General features: G+C 41.0%; 1 long non-coding RNA gene across 2 annotated transcripts in view; it reads right to left on the bottom strand.

The window, feature by feature from the left end:
- LOC144263630 (uncharacterized) overlaps positions 1 to 23,856 on the bottom strand; it is a 204,530-nt gene that overhangs the window by 32,205 nt on the left and 148,469 nt on the right. Inside the window, exon 3 of one of the 2 annotated variants that reach the window (XR_013345840.1) lies at positions 19,677 to 19,906. The exons of the other annotated variant lie outside the window; for it this stretch is intronic. This is a non-coding gene — a long non-coding RNA (uncharacterized LOC144263630). Of the gene's footprint in view, positions 1 to 19,676; positions 19,907 to 23,856 lie in introns of those variants that run through there. 2 annotated transcript variants of the gene reach the window in all.

Raw genomic sequence — 23,856 nt, 5'->3', positions numbered from 1 at the left:
AAAACCCAAATAAAACCAGACATTCAAATACTTAATGAAATCATGTGCTGGTTCCAAATCTCAACACTTCTCATCCATCCCCTCTTCAAACTTCATCTTCCTTATTTTCTCTTGCAGGAACCTACAGACTTAATTTTCACTCACTGTGGATGGAGACAATACTACTGGTGATAGTACTCCAAGGAGATAAGTTAGATAAGATGACAGCTGGTGAAAGAAACCTTACAAGCACATAGCCTAACCCTGATTCCAGTTAGAAAAAACTTTGATCTGAAAATAAAAGTACCAAAGCCTAAATCTGACGGCTTTGTGACTAGTAAGGGAGGACAAGTTACTTGTTTGAAAGGAACCAAACTATGATTCAAGAGAGTGAGGGAGATTAATTGAAATTATTCTTTAAATGAAGAAAGGCATACTTAAGCCAAAAGAAGAAGAAGAATTTAAGGTACAAATACAGTGTAGAAACTACTGAAACTGACACCTGAAATGGACAGACATGAACAAAAAAATTAGTTATCCCTCCTCTGCACTACAGATACACTGGATGAGCTGGACACAATATGTGTAATGAGACTCCAGTCTCATTGTAATAGGTATCTGACACACAGGAATGCTGACAAGAAAACTGAATTAATTTTATTCGCTGGCAGAAACAAGACTGGATCACAGCTTTGAAGCCAAACACACCTGTTGCATGACGGGTCAACAGCCACAGTCGTTACTGTTATGCGCACTGATTTGACCCTAATCAAGTTCCATAGATCATATTTAACATGCAACAACTGCCAAGACATCGAGCCCCTGTTTAGATTTGACCAGCTTGAAGCTAGATGCCAACCATCTACCAGAGTTCCACATGACAGAATTTCAAAAATTATGTCTGTAAAAACAGAACGCTTAATCTTTCCTTGCCTGGAACGGTAACCCTGAGTAACAGCAAAAACATTCTGACACACACTAAAGCAAAGTATAGCAACCTGCATTTGATAACTATGCAGTAAGAATGTGCATGCAAAAATCAAAGTTTGACAAAATTTCAGTAGGTTTGAAACATTCAAAAATGCCGTAAGACAACTAATAGCATTAGCTATTCCCTAGTGCCCTATAAAAGAGGCTTTTCTTGTATTTTCAAATCCTTTCATATCATTGTCTAGCTACGGTAAGACCTTTTAGTGACTTTGATTTCCCCTAGATATGCATTTAAATACCACAGCAATAGATAGAACATGTGGGTGTCTATTGTAATAATTATCAGCTACTCCTTTAATTCAAGCCATAGGAGTGTGCACTGCGGATCTAAAAGTGCTGTGTTCAAACACTAATGATAATTCACACGGGGATCAATACGATTACATGATGAAAAATTCTAATTTTTCAGTTTTCTAAGAAGTTGTATACAAAAAACTATATTAAAAATGTTAAGGTTGCAAAATTAAGCACTCAAAATCAGGAAAGACCAGAATTTAGTGTTATCCATTGCCATCTTAATTGGCCCCTTTGTGCCTATGCCTCATGATAGAATCTTTTATTACATGATCACATACTATTTCTATGGGATACCACCTTCGTTCAGTGCACAGGAAGGGCAGCAAATGAGACAGGGTTGTAACAGCGGCACTATTCTCTGTGGTAACACACTGGGACTATCCCAAGAGAGCTGGATTCTATTTCTAACACAGCAATGTAGGACAAGACTTTAATAGTCATAGTATATATGCACAAAAAAGAGAGTCAAATCTAAGGCTGCATGGACAACCTTGATTCCAATATTTCCTAACTTTCGAGTGCTTAGCTTTGCGACCTTAACATTCTTTTAATAGGCTGTTTGTATGCATGCATGCATATATACATACATGCATAACTATAGGATAATCTCGGATGTGTTTCTCAGCCAACGTGCTGGTCATCAGTGTAGCCTGAAGAGGACCAAGCAGAAGCTTGTTTCTAACATTTATTGGGGATTTATGGCACACACCGCATTTCAAGAGGTAACAAAAAACATTTCAACTCTTCGCTTCAATTTCTCCAGTGCATTCAATAGTTTCCATTGACCTAGGAGAAGTTTTCAAAAACAAGAGGCCTCAGTGACCAGTACTGCTTAGGAAGGATGCTTTATACCTGAGACCACTTCAAAGATTCACCCAAAGCTATTGTGAAAGATGATGAGTAAGATAGAGAGAGAGAGAAAACTTTTATTCTTCACTAGAACAACAATGGCTTATTTTCTACCTCTCTTCCTCCTACTCTTTATGGGTAGTTTTGTACCATTGGGCCCAGCCCATAGTTCAGGTGGTATAGAACCACGCTGTCCTTGTTGAAACACTGGGAGCCATTCTGCCTCAGACTATGGGGGGCTGCAATTCTTCCCAGCCCCTATGCAGGAGTGATGAATGCTCCTTACATCTGCTCTCAATACAGGGCATATGTAAAAGGCGGGGGGGTGGGGGGGGAAAGAGGGAGAATGCTGTCAAAAATATTCTGCATAATGTATTACGCTCCCATTTTTCCAAGCACCTCAGCTTAACTCTTTGCAGAAGCACAGGCCAGAGATCTGCCTTTGTAGGACTCTTCAGGAAGCAGCACACAGAGTTAAAAATCAAGGTTATTGTATGTAAAACCCTAATAGACATTATCTTCCCTGTCAATTTCAAAGATGGAGCAACATACCCTTTCTTGGTAAAAAAGTAGTTTAATGAACACAAAACCACATAGTCAATAGTACAGTATAAGGTATTGTAAATTGTGCCTGGAAAACAATGAATAATCTCTCAGATCAGTAAATTTACTGGTGTTTTTACAAACTTGCCCTTTTGTTTTTGTTACAGACATTCAAATATAAGGTTGCAACATAAAGTTCTATACTTCAGCACATACATCAACATACATTCCCCTCTGATCTTCTCTGAGATGATTTCTGAGCCTTTATAGTGTGAGCATACTATGGAGTGAGAGACACCTGGACTCTTCAGAGCTTGAGAAATGGCAGCATCTCTTCATCCTTTCAAAAAACTTCAGAATGTCAGCAAACACAGGCATCTCCACAGCTAGCTGACTGGTCTTCTCAGCTGATGACAGACATCTGTAACCTGTATCCAGATTGGTACATGGATTGGGACCCAGCCTTCACAGCAAACACAATGCTTGGTCCTGTATCAACCGGCCACTGAGTACAGAGTATATATAAAATCTCCCCACTGTATTTTCATGCATCCGATAAAGTGAGCTGTAGCTCACGAAAGCTTATGCTCAAATAAATTTGTCTCTAAGGTGCCACAAGTACTCCTTTTCTTTTTGCAGATACAGACTAACATGGCTGCTACTCTGAAACCTGAGTACAGAGTGGTTTTTAACTCCTTTATTTATTCCCCCCCCCCGTACCCTTTTGTTCTCTGATTAGCTCAGCTCTCAGAGGGTGACTAAAATATGAAGACCTACCAGTTGGGGTTCCTCACAATCAAAAACTTCCTACACAGCCTCAGAACAGGTACTGGCAATATCTGGTGGTTTCTGTGTCTGAGTTACTCTGCCCTGCTGTCTGCACATGTGCAAAGACACAGACCCATGTCTCCTCCCCACTGCTTCTCTTCCCTTCTCCTGGAGAAACAAAAGTCAAATGCTGCATATAAAGAAGATGGGTTACAAAATCATTTAAGGAGAAACGCAATCTGGCACTATAGAACAAATTTTATGGAATTCTCAGTAGTGGGATATTGGCACTGCATGAGTACTTGTGACACCTGGTGGCTAATGTCTGGAAGTGCTTAGGAATATAAAGGAAGAGGAACTAGAACTAGTGGAGAAAATACAAAGGGAGTCCAAACGGTACTTAGTAAGGAATCTGGTTACCAGAAGTAACAAGTGAAAAACACTAAGAGATGGAAATTCAAACAAACATGTTTCTCTGAAAGCAAATTGAATAGATCTTGCTACCCTATTAAGGAGTCAAAAAACACCACTAGTTCAATATCTAGGTCCTATTTTTTTCCTCCTCTTTTAACAAATTTTCACCCCTTCTCCTCCTTGCTTTATGAAACATGATAGAACCTGCAAGACTGCTTACCAGCCATTTTGGGTCTATTTCCTTACAAACTGGTTTCAGATCAGTTGCAGGTGGTTGTTTTCATGCCAGTGGTGTTGGCCTTTAAGTTATTTTGTCAAACCAGAAGATTTTCTCTGGTGAAAAAAAAGACTACCCATTCTGCTCTGCCATGCCATGTGAAAGTTCACATCACTTGTCACCATGAATACATTTTTAAATTAAAAATGGCATTTCTCAGCCTCTGGGTGAGGTGAGGGCAGCCATCTTGCCAAACAAAAATCAATGTGGCAATATGAGAATTCTGTGGGGGAGAGTAAAATAGTCTTCCCTTCCTGCTTTAATAATGGCTTAACCATCATAAAAAGAACTCTAAATGAAATATTTTGATTATAACATTCTAAACACTGACTTTTCTCTTCAGGCTCCTCAACCCATTATGGGCATCATTTTCTCTTCTCTTGGGTTCTGACACTGCCACATATTACATAATTTTTTGACCAGAAAGTCACGCCCAGAAAATGGCTCAAAAATACTTATTTTATTTAAAAATACTTGTTCATCCTTGAAGACATCTGTTTCCATACATGGTTCCTGACTGTGCTTTCACCATGGGATGGTGTTCCATGAAGGAGGAGTGCTGGGCAGAGACGGGCTCCATCTTACGAAGAGAGGGAAGAGCATCTTTGCCAGCAGGCTGGCTAACCTAGTGAGGAGGGCTTTAAACTAGGTTCACCGGGGGAAGGAGACCAAAGCCCTGAGGTAAGTGGGAAAGCGGGATACCGGGAGGAAGCACAGGCAGAAATGTCTGTGAGGGGAGGGCTCCTGCCACATACTGGGAATGAGGGGCGATCAACAGGTTATCTCAAGTGCTTATATACGAATGCACAAAGCCTTGGAAACAAGCAGGGAGAACTGGAGGTCCTGGTGATGTCAAGGAACTATGATGTGATTGGAATCACAGAGACTTGGTGGGATAACTCACATGACTGGAGTACTGTCATGGATGGTTATAAACTGTTCAGGAAGGACAGGCAGGGCAGAAAAGGTGGGGGAGTAGCACTGTATGTAAAGGAGCAGTATGACTGCTCAGAGCTCCGGTACGAAACTGTAGAAAAACCTGAGTGTCTCTGGATTAAGTTTAGAAATGTGTGCAACAAGAGTGATGCAGTGGTGGGAGTCTGCTATAGACCACCGGACCAGGGGGATGAGGTAGATGAGGCTTTCTTCCGGCAGCTCACGGAAGCTACTAGATCGCATGCCCTGATTCTCATGGGTGACTTTAATTTTCCTGATATCTGCTGGGAGAGCAATACAGCAGTGCATAGACAATCCAGGAAGTTTTTGGAAAGCGTAGGGGACAATTTCCTGGCGCAAGTGCTAGAGGAGCCAACTAGGGGGGGCGCTTTTCTTGACCTGCTCCTCACAAACCGGGTAGAATTAGTGGGGGAAGCAAAAGTGGATGGGAATCTGGGAGGCAGTGACCATGAGTTGGTTGAGTTCAGGATCCTGACGCAGGGAAGAAAGGTAAGCAGCAGGATACGGACACTGGACTTCAGGAAAGCAGACTTCGACTCCCTCAGGGAAGGGATGGCCAGGATCCCCTGGGGGACTAACTTGAAGGGGAAAGGAGTCCAGGAGAGCTGGCTGTATTTCAAGGAATCCCTGTTGAGGTTACAAGGACAAACCATCCCAATGAGTCGAAAGAATAGTAAATATGGCAGGCGACCAGCTTGGCTTAATGGTGAAATCCTAGCGGATCTTAAACATAAAAAAGAAGCTTACAAGAAGTGGAAGGTTGGACATATGACCAGGGAAGAGTATAAAAATATTGCTCGGGCATGTAGGAATGAAATCAGGAGGGCCAAATCGCACCTGGAGCTGCAGCTAGCGAGAGATGTCAAGAGTAACAAGAAGGGTTTTTTCAGGTATGTTGGCAACAAGAAGAAAGCCAAGGAAAGTGTGGGCCCCTTACTGAATGAGGGAGGCAACCTAGTGACAGAGGATGTGGAAAAAGCTAATGTACTCAATGCTTTTTTTGCCTCTGTTTTCACTAACAAGGTCAGCTCCCAGACTGCTGCGCTGGGCATCACAAAATGGGGAAGAGATGGCCAGCCCTCTGTGGAGATAGAGGTGGTTAGGGACTATTTAGAAAAGCTGGACGTGCACAAGTCCATGGGGCCGGATGAGTTGCATCCGAGAGTGCTGAAGGAATTGGCGGCTGTGATTGCAGAGCCATTGGCCATTATCTTTGAAAACTCGTGGCGAACCGGGGAAGTCCCGGATGACTGGAAAAAGGCTAATGTAGTGCCAATCTTTAAAAAAGGGAAGAAGGAGGATCCTGGGAACTACAGGCCAGTCAGCCTCACCTCAGTCCCTGGAAAAATCATGGAGCAGGTCCTCAAAGAATCAATCCTGATGCACTTGCATGAGAGGAAAGTGATCAGGAACAGCCAGCATGGATTCACCAAGGGAAGGTCATGCCTGACTAATCTAATCGCCTTTTATGATGAGATTACTGGTTCTGTGGATGAAGGGAAAGCAGTGGATGTATTGTTTCTTGACTTTAGCAAAGCTTTTGACACGGTCTCCCACAGTATTCTTGTCAGCAAGTTAAGGAAGTATGGGCTGGATGAATGCACTATAAGGTGGGTAGAAAGCTGGCTAGATTGTCGGGCTCAACGGGTAGTGATCAATGGCTCCATGTTTAGTTGGCAGCCGGTATCAAGTGGAGTGCCCCAAGGGTCGGTCTTGGGGCCGGTTTTGTTCAATATCTTCATAAATGATCTGGAGGATGGTGTGGATTGCACTCTCAGCAAATTTGCGGATGATACTAAACTGGGAGGAGTGGTAGATACGCTGGAGGGGAGGGATAGGATACAGAAGGACCTAGACAAATTGGAGGATTGGGCCAAAAGAAATCTGATGAGGTTCAATAAGGATAAGTGCAGGGTCCTGCACTTAGGATGGAAGAATCCAATGCACCGCTACAGACTAGGGACCGAATGGCTAGGCAGCAGTTCTGCGGAAAAGGACCTAGGGGTGACAGTGGACAAGAAGCTGGATATGAGTCAGCAGTGTGCCCTTGTTGCCAAGAAGGCCAATGGCATTTTGGGATGTATAAGTAGGGGCATAGCGAGCAGATTGAGGGACGTGATCATTCCCCTCTATTCGACATTGGTGAGGCCTCATCTGGAGTACTGTGTCCAGTTTTGGGCCCCACACTACAAGAAGGATGTGGATAAATTGGAGAGAGTCCAGCGAAGGGCAACAAAAATGATTAGGGGTCTAGAACACATGACTTATGAGGAGAGGCTGAGGGAGCTGGGATTGTTTAGCCTGCAGAAGAGAAGAATGAGGGGGGATTTGATAGCTGCTTTCAACTACCTGAAAGGGGGTTCCAAAGAGGATGGCTCTAGACTGTTCTCAATGGTAGCAGATGACAGAACGAGGAGTAATGGTCTCAAGTTGCAGTGGGGGAGGTTTAGATTGGATATTAGGAAAAACTTTTTCACTAAGAGGGTGGTGAAACACTGGAATGCGTTACCTAGGGAGGTGGTAGAATCTCCTTCCTTAGAGGCTTTTAAGGTCAGGCTTGACAAAGCCCTGGCTGGGATGATTTAACTGGGAATTGGTCCTGCTTCGAGCAGGGGGTTGGACTAGATGACCTTCAGGGGTCCCTTCCAACCCTGATATTCTATGATTCTATGAAGCTCAGAATTGCACTACATCCCACACAAGTAGGCTCACGATAGTCTTGATAGGAAAAAGGCCATGCTTTGTTTGCCTAATCAACTCAAATCACCATGGGTTTGAGATTAAATCCTAATTCAAATATTAGAAGCATCATGCCTCACTTCAGAGAGACTGTTTAAACAAAGAAAAATGCTAATGAAAAAAATAGATGCAATATACTCACCTATATATTCTTTTGTTCTACTCTTAACACATAGTACACACTTCCTTTTAGCTGGGAAACCATTGAATAATCCATAAAAAAAAACCCCACCAAAAACATGGTTTAAATTACAGGAAAAGGTGATGCAAACTCTAAGAGGGTTGCAAATCCAGAAACCATTCACATCATCTGGAAAGCCTCCAGTTCCACAATATTCTCCCATCCCTAATTTTTCTCTCTTCCTGTCATTGTCTCTTCTCCCTTTTTGGGACTGTCAAGTCTCTCATTACACATCAATCACTGGACAGATAGCTACTTTGAGTTAACATATAGCAAGAGGCTAAAATCATTCCTACATCTCTTTAAAAATGTCACCTACTTCTAAGAAGTCATTGGTGGGCTCATCCTCTTGTGGTTGTACATCATCTTAGTCTATACTTCTCATCTTAGGTTTATGGACCCTAGTATGTCTTGTCCTTTTGCAATTCAATAGCAGCATACAGTTAACTGACAGATACACTATCACCTGGCCATTATTGGAAGGAATCACATACTATGGCTGATCAGCACATAGCTGATTTGATCATATGCTGAATTCAATACCGCTTTCTATTCAGTTTTAGGATACTACAGGGTCAGGTTGGCTCCTGCAATAGGCTGTTAAAATGGGTTTGTACAAATTTGTTGTAGCAAGGTAAAATTTTTGCTAATGGGACTTTCTTCCTAATCTTAATTACACTGGTTTGGTTCAGCTGCTGTAGTTAAAAGCCAGATTGCGCCTTTGGGTACAGCCTTAAGCACCAGGAGGCACCGGGACACCGACATAGCCATCTCAGGCACAGTTCTCCCCGATTCTCTCTTGCTCTGACATGCTGAGAGAGCGCAATAATATGTTGCTTGCTGGCCAGTGCATTGGGGGAGAGATGGCAACACTCAGCCTATTCTCTGCATCTCTCTGCTCACATGTGCTACAGGAAAGGTGCAACTTCTACATCTTGGACCCAAGGTCCAAATAGCTTGCCCAACGGATAAAAGGAAGAGTCCTGACTCCCTCCGATTCACTTACATGGGTATGTGGTCCCAGTCAGAATCTAGTCCTAAAACTTCCTAATGAACCCTGTTTTATAGGTTGGTGGTAAAGTTTCTGCCAACCTGAAACTTGCATTCAAATACATTACCAAAGCCAAAACAGACGATTTGCCTATTCTTGTTTATTTTCCGAGGATAGGGAAAGCAGGTTTTACTGAGCAGACTAAGATAATTTTATGTTTTTAAAAAAATTTCAGTTAAAATATTTGTAATTTATACATGGTCCTGCAAACCCAAAGCCACAGAAGCACTGTGCTAGTCAAGGCATTTGAAGGAAGTAAAACTAATCAAACTGATAACAAAACAAAGCGGGTTCATTTTCCTGTCCATGTTAATGTAATGCACAATTAATATCCTAAAGGGTGAAAGTTAAGGTAGATTTTTAATATTGTTAAAATTGAAAGAATTTTTTTAAAATGTTGTGCAAATACTTAAAAAAGGTAAAGGGGACCACCCAGTAATTATAGGCCTATCAGTCTGACATTGATCCCAGGCAACATAACGGAGCCTCTGATATGGGACTCAGTTAATAAAGAACTAACGGAGAGTAATATAATTAAGGACAATCAACCTTGGTTCATAGCAAATAGATCCTGTTTAACTTGCTATCTTTTTTAAAAACGAGATTACAAGTTTGGTTGATAAAGGGAATAGTTTTGATCAAATATACATAAGACTTCTGTAAGGCATTTGACTTGGTACCACAAGACATTTTGATTTAAAAATCTAGACATACAAAATTAACATGGACCACATTAAATGGATTAAAAACCATAGGTCTCAAAATGTAATTATGAATGGGATTCATCATCGAGTGGGTATGATTTTAGTGGTGTCCCACAGGGAGCTGTTCTTGGCCCTGTGCTATTTAACATTTTTATCAATGACCCAGAAGAAAATGTAAAGTCATCACTTATGAAGTTTGCAGAAGACACAAAGATTAGGGGAGTGGTAAATAACGAAGAGGACAAGTGACTGATTCTAAGCAATCCAGATTGCTTAGAAAGAAGGGTGTAAGCAAACAATATGCCTTTTAATATGGCTAAATGTAAATATATACATCTAGGAAAAAAGAATATGGGCCATACTTGCAGGATAAGGGGGCTGTATTCTGGGAAGCAGTGACAAAAGATTTGGGGTTTGTGGTGGATAATCAGCTGAACATGAGCCTTTAGTTTGACACTATAGCCAAAAAGGCTAATGTGTTCCTTAGATGCATAAAGAGGGAAATCTCAAGTAGAAGTAAAGGTTATAGTTTACCCTCTGTATTTGGCCCTGGTGTGACCACTGCTGGAATAGTGTGTCAAATTCAGGTGCCCACAATTCAAGAAGGATGTTGATAAATTGGAGAAAGTTCAGAGAGAGAGAGAGACAGAGACAGACAGAGACATGAGAATGATTAAAGGATTAGAAAACATGCCCTATAATGATTGAGCTGCTTGAGTCTATCTACTTAGTTTAACAAAGAGAAGGTTAAGAAATGATTTGATCCCCAGTCTATAAGTATCTACTTGGGGAGCAAATATTTGATAATGGGCTCTTCAAACTATCAGAGAAAGTTATCACAATCCAAGCAATGGAAGGTGAAGCTAGACAAATTCAGACTGGAAAGAAGGTGTGAGTTTTTAACAGTGAGGGTAATTAACCATTGAAACTAACTACAAGGGTTGAGGTGGAGTGTTCAACACTAGCAATTTTAAAATCAAGATTAGATTCCCCCCTCCCCCCAATCCAAGATATACTCTAGTTCAAAAGGAATAATTTTGGGGAAGCTCTGTGGGGCCTGTGTTTTACAGGAGGTCAGACTGGATGATCGCAGTGGTCTCCTTCTGGTCTTGGATAAAAATCTTTTAAAATATTGTTTTTTATCTTGACAGCAGCCCATTAAACTGTCTGGTAGCCATGATCACAAGTGGAGTACTGAAGGCTGCTGTACAAAGTTATTTCTAACTTTACATCTAACTTAAGGTTTTGTATGGACTCTTATCACTGTAGTAACTGGGTACTGACACTTTCCTTGTAAAGTAGCAGTAGTTCAAGAGCGGCACAGTGAATGTTTCCATTGCTGGTAGACTAAGTCCAACATTTTCAAACTTGGCTGCCTAAAGTTAGACATCCAAATTGAGGTAACTGCATAAGGAACCTGAATTTTAGAGGCAATGTGTATCTGTATCTTCCATTAACTTCAGTGCTGATACTCTCAATCCCTCGGAAAAATCAGGCCATTTTTATTTAACTAACTGTAGGCACCCAAGTTTAAACATGGTGGCCTGTATAGTAAAAGTCTGGATATATGTTCCAAATAGAAAGTAATATTTCTCCATTACTCTTACCCAGAACTTTTCTCCTTTCCCCTCCTCACACACCAGTGGCTGAGACTGGCTTAAACATGATATTATGCAACAAAATACATAGCAGCACTTTGGGAAGTTTGACAAACTGGAATACGTTTAGCTTTCCTGCCTCAGACAATGCAGAAGAGAGAAGGATCTGGCAGGCTTCCTGGAGCAGGGCTACAACTGGTTCTGCTTTATATTCAGTAGAATTTATAGACATTTTGTGAGCATTTACTTTACAGAGCAACAGCTACAGAACAAATCACTTTTTAATCCTTTTACTGTAATTAAACACCTCTGAAAGTTAAGCAGAGCTTCTGTGTATGAAAGAGTAGACTGGAAAGAAATTATGAATGTATTTTTATTGATAGGACTATTCACAGCATATAAATACATGCCTGTTTAGCAGATTTGCTAGCTATGTAGAACTGATTCTCATGCTTAGTTGTTTCCTCTTCTCTCTCATGTCAACTGATCAGATCTCATAAGGAAAACCAGACCTTTCATCTTCTCTCCTCTCTGTATAAGGATTAATTCATTGGACACTCGGCACTTAGGAAGAATTCCTCCTAAAAAAAATGGTAGGTGCCCAGATCTTGGAGAAGGTATTGGGATTTCCAGAGCAGACCTGTGTAGTCTGGAAATTACTTTGAACCAGTCTGGATCACCTTTGGAGTTAACAACCACCACCTCTCTGATTTTTACATCTGATCACAATAGAAATCTGCTAGCTAGGTTTATGGTGTAATGTGATTGATTAGTTCCTCTGAAAGAAATTTTCCTCAGAGTTTACCATGTTCTTTGTTATCCTCCTCACAGCCTCCTACCTTTCCATGCTCTTATGGGTCTTCCACTTGGTATAAACCTCTCTGTGGCTTGCCTTCTTACATCTCCCTCCCTCAAGATCAATCATATTTTGCTCACCCGCAGATTCCTCTGCTCTGCCCCCTTCTCCCTCACTTCCATAAATCTCACTCATCCCCAACTTCCTGCTCCTTCTCTTCACTGATAGTGACATTTCCCTTAATCCAGGCCCTGCCTTCATCCCTACCCTGGCTTTCCGATAAGTACCTCACCCTCCACCAGCCTTCTGCCTCTGATGCGGATAACCTCATTTCCATCTGCTACTCCTCCCATTTGTTCAAGAAGTTTACAAATACATGGAAACGGGGACACAGTTAAGGTTACTGAAATGTATAAGGCGAGTTTGCACATGTCAGTAATGTCAGCTGAATGTATGAACTGTAAGGCTAATACGGTATTTATGTAAATTACCTTGACAGTTTAGTGCTTAAGGTTTTGTAATGGTGATACTGTAAGCCAGGATTTTAAAACATAGTAGCCTAAAGTTACACTCTTAAATCCATACTTAGGCACCTGCCTGATTTTCAGATGTGCTGAGAACATAAGAATGGCCATACTGGGTTTGACCAATGGTCCATCTTCCGATCGCAGCTGGTGCCAGATGCTTCAGAGGGAACGAGCAGAACAGGGTAATTTATCAAGTGATCCATCCCCGTCATCCAGTTCCAGCTTCTGGCAGTCAGAGATTGATGGACAGCTAGCGCATAGGATTGCATTCCTGATCATCTTGGCTAATAGCGACCATACACAAACTTCCACCCCATACACAAACTTTTTTTTTTAAATCCAGTTATACTTCTGGTCTTTACAACATCCCTGGGCAATGAGTTCCACAGGTTGACTGTCCAGTATGTGAAGTAGTGCTTCCTTAGATTGGTTTTAAACCTGCTGCCTATTACTTTCATTGGATGACTCCTGATTCTTGTGTTATGTGAAGGTGTAAACAACATTTCCCTATTCACTTACTTCACACCATTCATGATTTTATAGACCTCTATCATATCCCCCCTTTAGTCATCTCTTTTCCAATGTGAACAGTTCCAGTCTTTTTAAATCTTTCCTCATATGGAAGCTATTTCATAGCCCTAATCATTTTTGTTGCCCTTCTCTGTACTTTTTCCAATTCTCATACATCTTTTTTTCAGATGAGGCAACCCGAACCACATGCAGTATTCAAGGTATGTGCATAGTATGCATTTATATAGTGGCATTATATTTTCTGTCTCATTTTCTATCCCTTTCCTAATGGTTCCTAACATTGATAGCTTTTTTTAACTGCTGCTGCACATTGAGCAGATGTTTTCAAAGAACTATCCACAAAGACTCCAAGATTTCTTTCTTGTGTGGCAATAGCTAATTCAGACCCTATCCTTTATGTACAGTTATTTTTTCCACTATACATTAATCAATACTGAAGTTCATCTGCCATTTTCTTGCCCAGTCACCTAGTTTTATGAGATCCCTTTAACGCTTTGCAGTCTGCTTTCGACTTAACTATCTTGAGTCATTTAGAATCATCTGCAAACTTTGTCACCTCACTGTTTACCTTTTTTCCAGATCATTTATGAATATGTTGAACAGCACTGGTCCCAGGACAGAGCCTTGGAGGACCGCATTATTTACCTCTCTCCACTGTGAAAACTGACTATTTATTCTTATCCTTTGTTTCTTATCTTTTAACCAGTTACTGATCCATGAGAGGACCTTTCCTCTTAACCCGGGACTCCTTACTTTGTTTAAGAGCCTTTGGTGATGGACCTTGTCAAAGGCTTTCTAAAAGTCCCAGTACACTATATCCACTGGATCATCCTTGTCCACATGTTTGTAAACTCCCTCAAAGAATTCGGATATATTGGTGCATCATCATTTCCCTTTACAAAAGCCACATGGACTCTTCTCCAGCATAGCGTTCATCTATATGTAGGGCACTACCAAATTCACGGCCGTGAAAAACTTGTCTCAGACTCTGAAATCTGGTCTGCTCCATGAAATCTGGTCTTTTGTGTACTTTAACTCTATATTATAGGGTAAAAGTATGCAGCATTTCTCAAACTGGGGGTCCAGACCCAAAAGGGGGTTGCAAGGCTATTGTATGGGAAGGGGGTCACGATATTGCCACCCTTACTTCTGTGCTGCTGCTAGAGGTGGTACGGCCTTCAGAGCTGGGCACCCGGCCAGTAGCCACTGCTCTCCAGACACCCAGCTTAAAGGCAGTGTGGAAGAAGGGTGACAATACCGTGACCCCCTTTTCGGTCAGGACCCCCAGTTTGAGAAATGCTGAGTCAAGGGCTTTACATGTTTATATTTTGCCATTTTAAAACACATAGTCACGTTTTGTTACAACAAACCGTGTAATTTAAGATTTAAATATATCTTAAATATTGAATTTCACAGTTTCAATGTTATGATGTGAAATTTATGCAGATGAACCAGGAATTTGGTAGGGCCCTATCTATAGGTCTGAGTTTTCTGTTCTCGACTATAGTTTCAACCAATTTGAAGTTAGGCTTACTGGCCGTAACCATCATCTGGTACAGAGGCCGATTTAAGCCACATACCACAGTTAGGAATTCCGCAATTTCATATTTGAGTTCTTTCAAATCTCTTGGGTGAATACCATCTGGTCCTGGTGTTTACTGTTTAGTTTATGAATTTATTCCAAAACATCTCTATTGACATCAGTCCGGGACTGAAAAGAATGGCTCAGGTGTGAGAACCTCCCTTTGTAGTTAAGACCAATACAAATAATTCATTTAGTTTTTCTGCAACAGCTTGGTCTTCCTTGAATGCTTCTTTAGCACCTCGACTGTCCACTGGCCCTACTGATTGTTTGGCAGCATTCCTGCTTCTGATGTACCTTACAATTTTTTATTATTAGTTTGTATCTTTTGCAAGACGCTTTTCAAATTCTTTTTTGACCTCTCATACTTTTACACTTAACTTGACAGATTTATGCTCCTTTCTATTTTCCTTGCTAAAATTTGACTTCCAATTTTTAAAGGATGCCTTCTTGCCTCTAATCACCCCTTCTCTGTTTAGTCAGAGTAGGGCTTTTTTTGGTCCTCATTTTTTTTAATTTTTTTACACTTAAGATATACAGTTAATTTAAGCCTCTATTATGTTGTTTTTAAAAAGTTTCCATGCAGCTATTTTACTCTTGTAACTGTTCCTTTAAAATTTCTGTTTAACCAGCCTCCTCTTTTTTGTGTAATTCCCCTTTTTGAAGTGAAATGCTACTGTGCAAGTTTCTTTGGTATTCTCTTCATCCCCCCCTCCCCCGCAGCATGTTAAATTTAATTACATTATGGTCGCTATTACGAAGTGGTTCAGCTACATTCACCCGTTGGACCAAATCCTGAGCACCCAACAGAGTCCGCGTTTGAGGCCAGAAAGGACTGCTAGCACTCTCCGCCACACATTCATTAGGCACAGTGCATACCCCTGGCAGCAGTGAGGAGCAGCAACACTGGTTACCCCACTGCCCACTCAGGTTTGACCCTGCTGGCCCTCCATCACGACAGGGGCTGGCGGGGCCAAAACTGAGTGAGTAGCATTGTGACCTGATGCATGGGGGTCACACTGCTGCTCAGGTTTGGCCTCAGAGCGGCTATAGGGTGAAACCGGAGTTACAGGGGTCACATCACTCACTCTGTTTTGGATCCACAGCTCTCTTGTGATGGAGGGGCCACTGGACTAACCCTGAGTGGACAGTGTGGCAGTCAGTGCTGCTCCTCCTTGCTACTCCATGAGGCCAGATCCTGCACCAACGATCCAACCCTCTGGGGCCTGGCTGGCCTCAGCTGGCTTTCAGCAGCCCAGGTCATCTCTCAGGGATAGGGAGTGACTCTGCACTTGGGCGAACTGTGCTGGAAAGCAGGGGCTGATCATGGCATGGACTCTGCAGGGGAGGCAATGAGGCCAACAGCTGCAGCAGGGATAGCTCCACAGGGATTGCCAGTACAGACCATGGGAAAATATTTCTGAACACTCCCCTGGAAGGGACCTCCAGATCATCTAGTCTAGCCTCTGGTATATCACAGACCACCAACACATTAGACCTGCACACTAAACCCAGCATTACAGTGCTCAGGAGACTAACTGTTGTGTGCCACCAGCAGAGAATAGGAAGGACCAAGATTTACTGGTACCTGATGTCTGTGCAAAGGCAGGAAACATTTTAACCGAAGTCTACCCAGATAATCCTGGCAAGTGACCCGGGCCCCATCCTGCAGAAGAATGCAAAAAACCCCAGGTCACTGCCAACCTGACCAGGTGGAAAACTCCTTCCCAACCCCACATATGGCAATCTTTTACACCTGAAGCATGTGAGCAAGAACCAGCCAGCCAAACATCTGAGAAAGAGTACTACCAGTACCACCTCAGAGCACTGGTCACCCCATCCAGTGTCTCATTTCCAGTCATGGTCATCCTTGATACTTCAGAAGGAGACAAACAGAATACTTGCGGGCGGGAGGGGATGGGGGGCGGGAAAACAGAATATCCCTCCCTGACTCAGGTGACCGGCTGAAGTACTGAAACATGAGATTTTTTAGGCACATAAGACAAACTGGAATGGACTCCCAGGGCTGCTGAGCTCTGCCCCCCTCCATCACAAGCAACCTATAATCCCACTCAAATTTGTCCAGCTCTCTCTCTTAAAACTAATTGTTTGCCACCACAACTCCTGTTAGGAGACTGTTCCAGTCAGAACCTCACATAACAATCACATTAATTATTTTACCCACTTTAACTTTAAATTAGCAACGCTTGTGTGCAAGAATTATGGGTTTCTTTTTTAATAGATAAGAAGCCAAGAAAATTTAAGTCAAGTTGGCACAGCAAACTATTGCTTGGCATATAATGTTTTCTGCTATGTCAGGCCAGTAGTAGTTTTCCTATAAAACTTTATGCACCAGGCACATAATTTTGGTTGTGTGGCATTAGGCTCCCCACTCCTATGCATCTCCTAGGGTGAACACTGGATTTCAGAAGATCCACAGCAACAAGGTTCCCCTCTTGTACGTGAATGTGTTGCTGGGAAAAGTGCCTGCCCTGTGGAGTGGAGAACCTGGGTGACATTCTGGACTGAAGTCAATGGCAAAACTCCCACTTAGTGGGGCCAGGACTTCACGTCCTGATTCTGAGGAACTTGGAGCTTTGTTGGGCAGGCACCTTCTTCTGGAACTCTCTTCTTGAGAGCTGCCCCAGACTGGAAAAAGAGCCTATGTATGATAGTCTACATGTCAATGCTGCATGTCATATTTTCTACATCAGCTTCCATTCTGGCTAATATTTTCTATGTCAGTGTCTGTGACAGACATTAACTAAAGAATAGTGCTAATAACTTAAATATACACACAGCTGAAAGACTACCCGATGGGTTAAAATTTGTTTAGACCTTCAATATTTCTGCTGGAAGCTTGAGTTGTTGAAACTAAGTCATTTGTAAGAGAGAGGGATCCCCAAATACATTACAGACCTGCCCTAAAAACTTTAAAAATCTGACTTTCACAAAACCTTGTCTGCCTGTATAACTCTACTGAGGTCAGAGTTATGCTAGCAGAGAATCTGGCCCTCAATCTCTACTCCTAGGAATAAGCAGAGGAATAAGTGGTGTACTTTTGATAGTGATCAGAATTAGTGTGTGTGTCTAACAATGGGATTTAAACTTTGTTTTCACTGAAAAAATTGAACTATGGAGATGGTACTAATGTTTTCTTAATAGAAGTAGGGGTGAAATCCTGGCATCTTTAAAGTCCCTTTAGGAATTTTGCCATTTACCCTGGGTGCACTGAGCTATGTAGTTTTAATAGAACAACCTAGCAAAATTCCTTTTGGCACCTCGCCAGCAAAACCAGAAACTTACTATAGATTTTGTTGTGAAATTGTACACATTTCACACTGTAGACAACAACATGTGACAAGTAAAATTATGAAATTTCATTCCAAAAACAAAATGTTTCATATACAGTTTAGCTAAATAAAATACAACTTCTTTAAATATTTATCTCAGCCAGAATAAGTCTCCATTGTACTGTAGAAATACTAGAATATAAATACAGCTTGTTATCACAGCAAAAACACAAAAGTAAAGATGGGTTCAGATTTCTATATATTGTAAACTAAACCATATAGATTATGTGTAGACTGAAGACAACTTACTTACTTGTCCTGAGTTGCTGTAATTTGCTTTGTTTCATACAGTAGGGGTTTTTGAAAACAGATCTTAGACTGGGTCACCTGTATAGCATCAGGTGGACAGAGTTCATAAATCACAGTACTGCCCAGAGTCATCAAGGACGTACAAATACATTTCACAGTGAAGGTCAAGATCTTCTAATGCAGTAACAAAAAATAAAGGACATTTTGGAGAAAGGTTTTAGGAAGTAGTAAATATCTTTAAAGGGAGACAAAGTTATCTAGGATTTATAGGTTTTACAAATATTTATGCAAGGTGCTAAAAAGCAGCATCTCCCTTGCTTTAAACTATTTGGACAAGTAGGCTTATGGCTTTCCTCTATATGTAAATAGTACAGCAGCATTCTAAACAGATTATGAGTAGCATCAGTACAAGTTAAATATTTATGTAAGCTACGTGAATTGAAGAGGTATTCTAAGGAGAACACTTTAGCCAAAAAATTTTAAAGGCTACAGTGCTGTAGTATCCTGCAGGGGAACATCCTACCTTAACTAGATCACTCCCTTTGGAATAAAAAGGCAGTATGAACTCTCTATTTCCTGTTGCCTAAGAAAGAGGTTCTCTCTCTTAAGAGCTCGGTCTTAGATGTTCACACAGTGCCAGACACCGTCACATATAGGTACCCAAAAAGAAGGTTTGCAGAGAGCAGTTTAGATTAATTTCTCACGCAGTACATTGGAAACACCCACTGAATGAACATGTTACTGTATTTTTATTCTTCAATTCTGATTAAGTAACTTTTGCTCAAGTTCTCCCTTTGGCTACTTAGAGGAAGGGAGACCAAAATCATGGTTAAAGCCAGAGAACAGAGGTCAAAAAGAGTAGAGTGCAGAAGGTTACAGTTGCCATGTAATAGCTTTCCAGCCCTTTCCTTCCACCACTTGGGAACTACCGGTCCCACAGTTGTTCCATCACAGTACACATTCCTCTCTCGAGGCAAGCAGTGTAAGGCAAACAATTGGCATGACAAATTACTACTGTTATTATACCAGGATGGTGCAGTCGTGATTCAGTTGGGGTAGCCTCTGAGACCTATGATGGGATGGCTTCCAAGACCTTATCCACTCATGTCCCAAAAACTCAGCTTGACTCCAAACTCATCACTGAGGTTTCTTTATTGGCATATAATCAAACTACACAGAGTAAGCAGACTCACATGAAGCGAGTGGGTATAGGGCATACCACACATCCAAAATACAAAGGTCATTAATCAGCTTTATATATATATATACACACACACACACACATACACATTCTAAAATAGACTGCTGCACATGCTTTTTACTCCATATTGCATCACACACACTGTGATTGGTTCATTAGTTTCTGGGACCTAATCTCCATACAGATCAAGAGCTATTCAGGCACCACACATGTGCAGCAGATAGAATTGCTTACTTCCCTACTATCTCTTCTCTACCAACTGCACAGCTACTGTGGATTCATGCTTTGTTCATTGCTTCATGTTCTTAGCCAGAACAGACCTATGGATAAGAAGGAACAATGTGAAGTAGACAATTTATCCTATAAATTCCATTACAGAGATGCCTAAATGTTATGAAGGTTTAGGAAAACTCAAAACTTTCATAAAATTGGAGGAAAATAGAATACCCTTCTCTCTGAAACTCTCACACACTCAATTAAACAGAGGTTCAGAAATTCAGTTTGAAAAATCTGGGCTTAAGGGTTTTCCGGTATACCGTATCTATGATGTGTGAACTTAAAGAGGTTTGGAGACCATTACATGTGAAAGAATTCCCCAAAAGTCCGGATTCTGCCCTAATTTTAGCCAACTTTTCTGATTGCTTTATACAAGCAGGAATTCAGCTTAAACACTGAACACTCCCTGAATCTTAGTGTTAGCATATTTTGTAGTTGAAAATACATTAACTTTACAACGGAGTTTTCAACATTTTTAGATTTCTGTTTCTGACCACATTCCCTGTGGAAATGGAGTCTTTCACAACAGATACTGGAGAGGAGCAGCCAAGATATTTAGTAGGCACAGCTGTATTGCCTCAAGTGCAGGACAAATAGCTTTCTTTGAATAAAAGTAGTGCTGAGAAACTTCCTTTAAGCTAGTAGTAGTATTATTATACTGTCGCCTATCATTGTGGAAGCTGAATAGCAGCAACACACATTTACCCTCTTTTGATATTTCAGTGCATTGGCTCCAGACCCACTAACACTTCTTCTCAGAAAGTTTGTGGGCCAATTTGCAGGAATGGCCAATGCTGCAGAAAATATGCTAGCTGGAAATAGTCCCAAACTAAAACCTAGTCTCTAAACAAGCCCAAACTTTGCAGAAGTTCAGAATTTGATCCAAACTACACGCCTGGCCATCTTTATAACAACTCAGTCTAAACCCCTAGAATTAAAACATCCACAAATCTTGAAAAGGTTTGGTCCAGATCTGAACTTGGTTAGTGTGGTACCAGTAGAAAGGGCACCATTTTGCTGGAACTACAGGAGTGCAATTAGGAAAAGATCTTTGCAGCATAGAATCATCAGTTTCTCTGCTTAATGTTTCAGTTAAATGCTGCCTGCAAATCATCTTTTTCCTAGGTCTGTATTTTCAACTGGGAGCTGCCACTCCTGGAAACATACCACTCAGTGAGAATCCACTGCATGTGGCTTATTCACTGCAGGGCTAGCAGCTTCTCTATCCATCCATGCTTTTGTGCCACTTACCACTACAGTATTTTCCCCCCCTCTCATCATCAGTGATCAATAGGAAAGAAAGAATCCTGGATGAGGTCTAGACTTTCCTTTATTCTGTTCACTTGCCCCTAATCCCAAAATTTGGGAGAGTGGGACCCCTAAACATGGCAGCGCCAATTCATTTGGAGGCAAACAAAGTGTTTCAGGATATGAAATAGAGATTCCTCAAAACAGCTAATATATGTCAGGGTGGCATCCTCCAACATGTCTTTTTAATTGGTTTATACTGCAATTGCTATTTTCTGATCATGACATCAATCAGAGTTGCTACAAACTGAATGGAATTCTATACCCTGAATGGTCTTTGGCACTGGGTATTGTTTGATTTTGCTGGATAAGGACAAGAGTCTCATGAACATATATTCAATGATTAAAGCTAGTGTACCTGCCACTCTTGTGTACTGAACCTAACGTGGTCACTTCCTGCTGTTAAGAAAGCTGACTGTTGAAGCAGATGTGAGCAAACCCCAACTTTTTCTGTTCCCTTGCTATCACACTCTAGAATGAAGAAGATTTTTGCAAGACCCACTAAGGTGATCCAGACATAAACCAAGAATTCCAGCTGATTTTTAATGTTCTCAGCTACGTACATTTGCAGGAAGTGTGCACCTTGGAACATAGCTATTGTTCTAGTATGTGTTCCTGCTGGAGTTTCTGCTTAGCGAGGGGTAATGATGGCAGTGCTGATGCCAAGCAGAGAAACTGTGCTATGTTCTCTCAAATGCAACAAAGCTGGAAGATAAAGATAGATCATCATCTGTAGGCCTATCTCCCACCGAGTGATTGTACAGATCTGGTTACAGTTGTACAAAGTTCAGAAGTTTAAGCAAGCTGTTTTGTTTCCGTTTTCATAGATACCTACCATACAAGTTCCATGTTCCAAAAAACCTCAAAGCAATCAGTCTAAACCTCCAAGTTTCACACAGTTATTGATTGAAACCGTAAACCCTGACCCCGGATTTGAGGGATAAGGGCATCTGTATGAAACTCTACCCGGGCTTTCCAATTTGGGCTGAGTTTCAGGCATGTTGTAAAGGGTTCGCAAACCACCATGTTGAATGCATCCTGCAGAGATCTCCCATGGATGTAGAAAGCACTGAGAATAAGTAGATATTGTGTGCATGGGGACAAGCGGGACTCAGGCAGAATATGCGCTGGCAGAACAGCAAGAGGAAATTTTTCATTCTCTTGAACTCAGAAACTTTGGCTTTTGGGGGATCTCTTACTAGGTGAGACTTATACCTTACAAATTTTGGGAGTACCACAGGGTGCTCAGTGCAGCATGAAATATTATAACTTCTTCTACACAGGCCTTACTATTTGAAGATTCACACAGATACTCCCATGCTGAATTTTTCCAGTACTCTCACAGGCCATTCCAAAAATTAGTTCCACTGCTGTGAGTGGTACTGACCAGTTATTCTGCTGTGCCTTTTGCCTTCTTGGTGGCCAGTTTCTTCTCTAAGTATCAAAACCTACTGGATTAACAGTTCTATTAACGACTGGTCACACTGCTCATGCAAAATGAATCAAAGGCAGTACAAAAGATTTGACAGACCATTGGTCTGATCTGCAGTGGGATATCCTATATTCTTAAGTATAGAGTCTCGAGAAGAGGCATGTAGATTTTTGAAAAAAAAAAAAGTAATTGGTTAACCAAAGTTAGATCAAGTTCAGAAAAGGCCTCATTTTGGTTCAGTTTGAAGAGATGGGAGAAAGTACAGGTCAATTCTTATCTTGGCCAAACAAGAGCCCTCAAATCCACTACCGAATATACTGAATGTATTTCAATAATATGTTATACTGACGAGTTGATTTAAACAATTACATAGTGCAGGCAGGGAGATTAACAAAGACGTCCCTTATAAAAAGTCATCGAGAGGAGAGGAGACCAGATGGACTATTTTGGGAGGAGGGGCAGCATTAGACCCTCAATTTAAAAAAAAAAAAGGAATGAAAAGTTAATTACATACAGAAATTATGAAACCACCTTCAAAACAGAGAAGAGGGGGTACTTTTTGGAGGATTACTACATCTAACCTGGTTTGTTTTTCTAGCATAAATGAATACTTTTGTAGATCTGGATTTTTGTTTTAAAAATCCACTATGTATGTAGGTAGGAAAACAAATATGTATTGATCATTATTACACATAAGTTTATAAAATAAATATTGGTTTCCATTAAAAATTTGGCAGCACTCTGCTGCTTTATATTTTTTTATCTTGCAAATGAATAGCACTGTCTATAATAAATAAAGCTGATTAAAAACCAGTTACCAACATTGGTAGCTTTTATATATATTTACAAGTATGTAGTTTCAGCTGGAATGGTCATAATAGACCATAAAAGATTTTTAAGCACTCTTTCCACATTCAAAAAAAAATACATATTTGAAAAACAAAACAAAAAAATCACACACACAAAGTATCTGAGCTTGAAACAAAATGGTCATAGACGTTACAGAAAAAACAAGCAAATGAATGCCAAAGTTTTCCTGTCAAACCCAGCCAACATTAATAGAACACAATCTAGGGAAACGTCAGAGGAACATTCAGAGCCCTGCTATGATTATCTGAGTCTGTTACTGCATACTCAGAGTTCAATTTTCAGTGTAGTGTGACTTTGTGTCCAAAAATGAATACTGATGTCTGCACTTAGACATGTAAATGCTGATTTAAGTATCCTATTAAAATGCTCACATTAGATGTTCTA

Source organism: Eretmochelys imbricata, chromosome 4 (assembly GCF_965152235.1).
Source record: "Eretmochelys imbricata isolate rEreImb1 chromosome 4, rEreImb1.hap1, whole genome shotgun sequence".
Classification (NCBI taxonomy): Eukaryota; Metazoa; Chordata; order Testudines; family Cheloniidae; genus Eretmochelys; species Eretmochelys imbricata.
The sequence above is the reverse complement of the archived record's forward strand: the minus strand, read 5'-3'. Positions and strand labels throughout refer to the sequence as shown.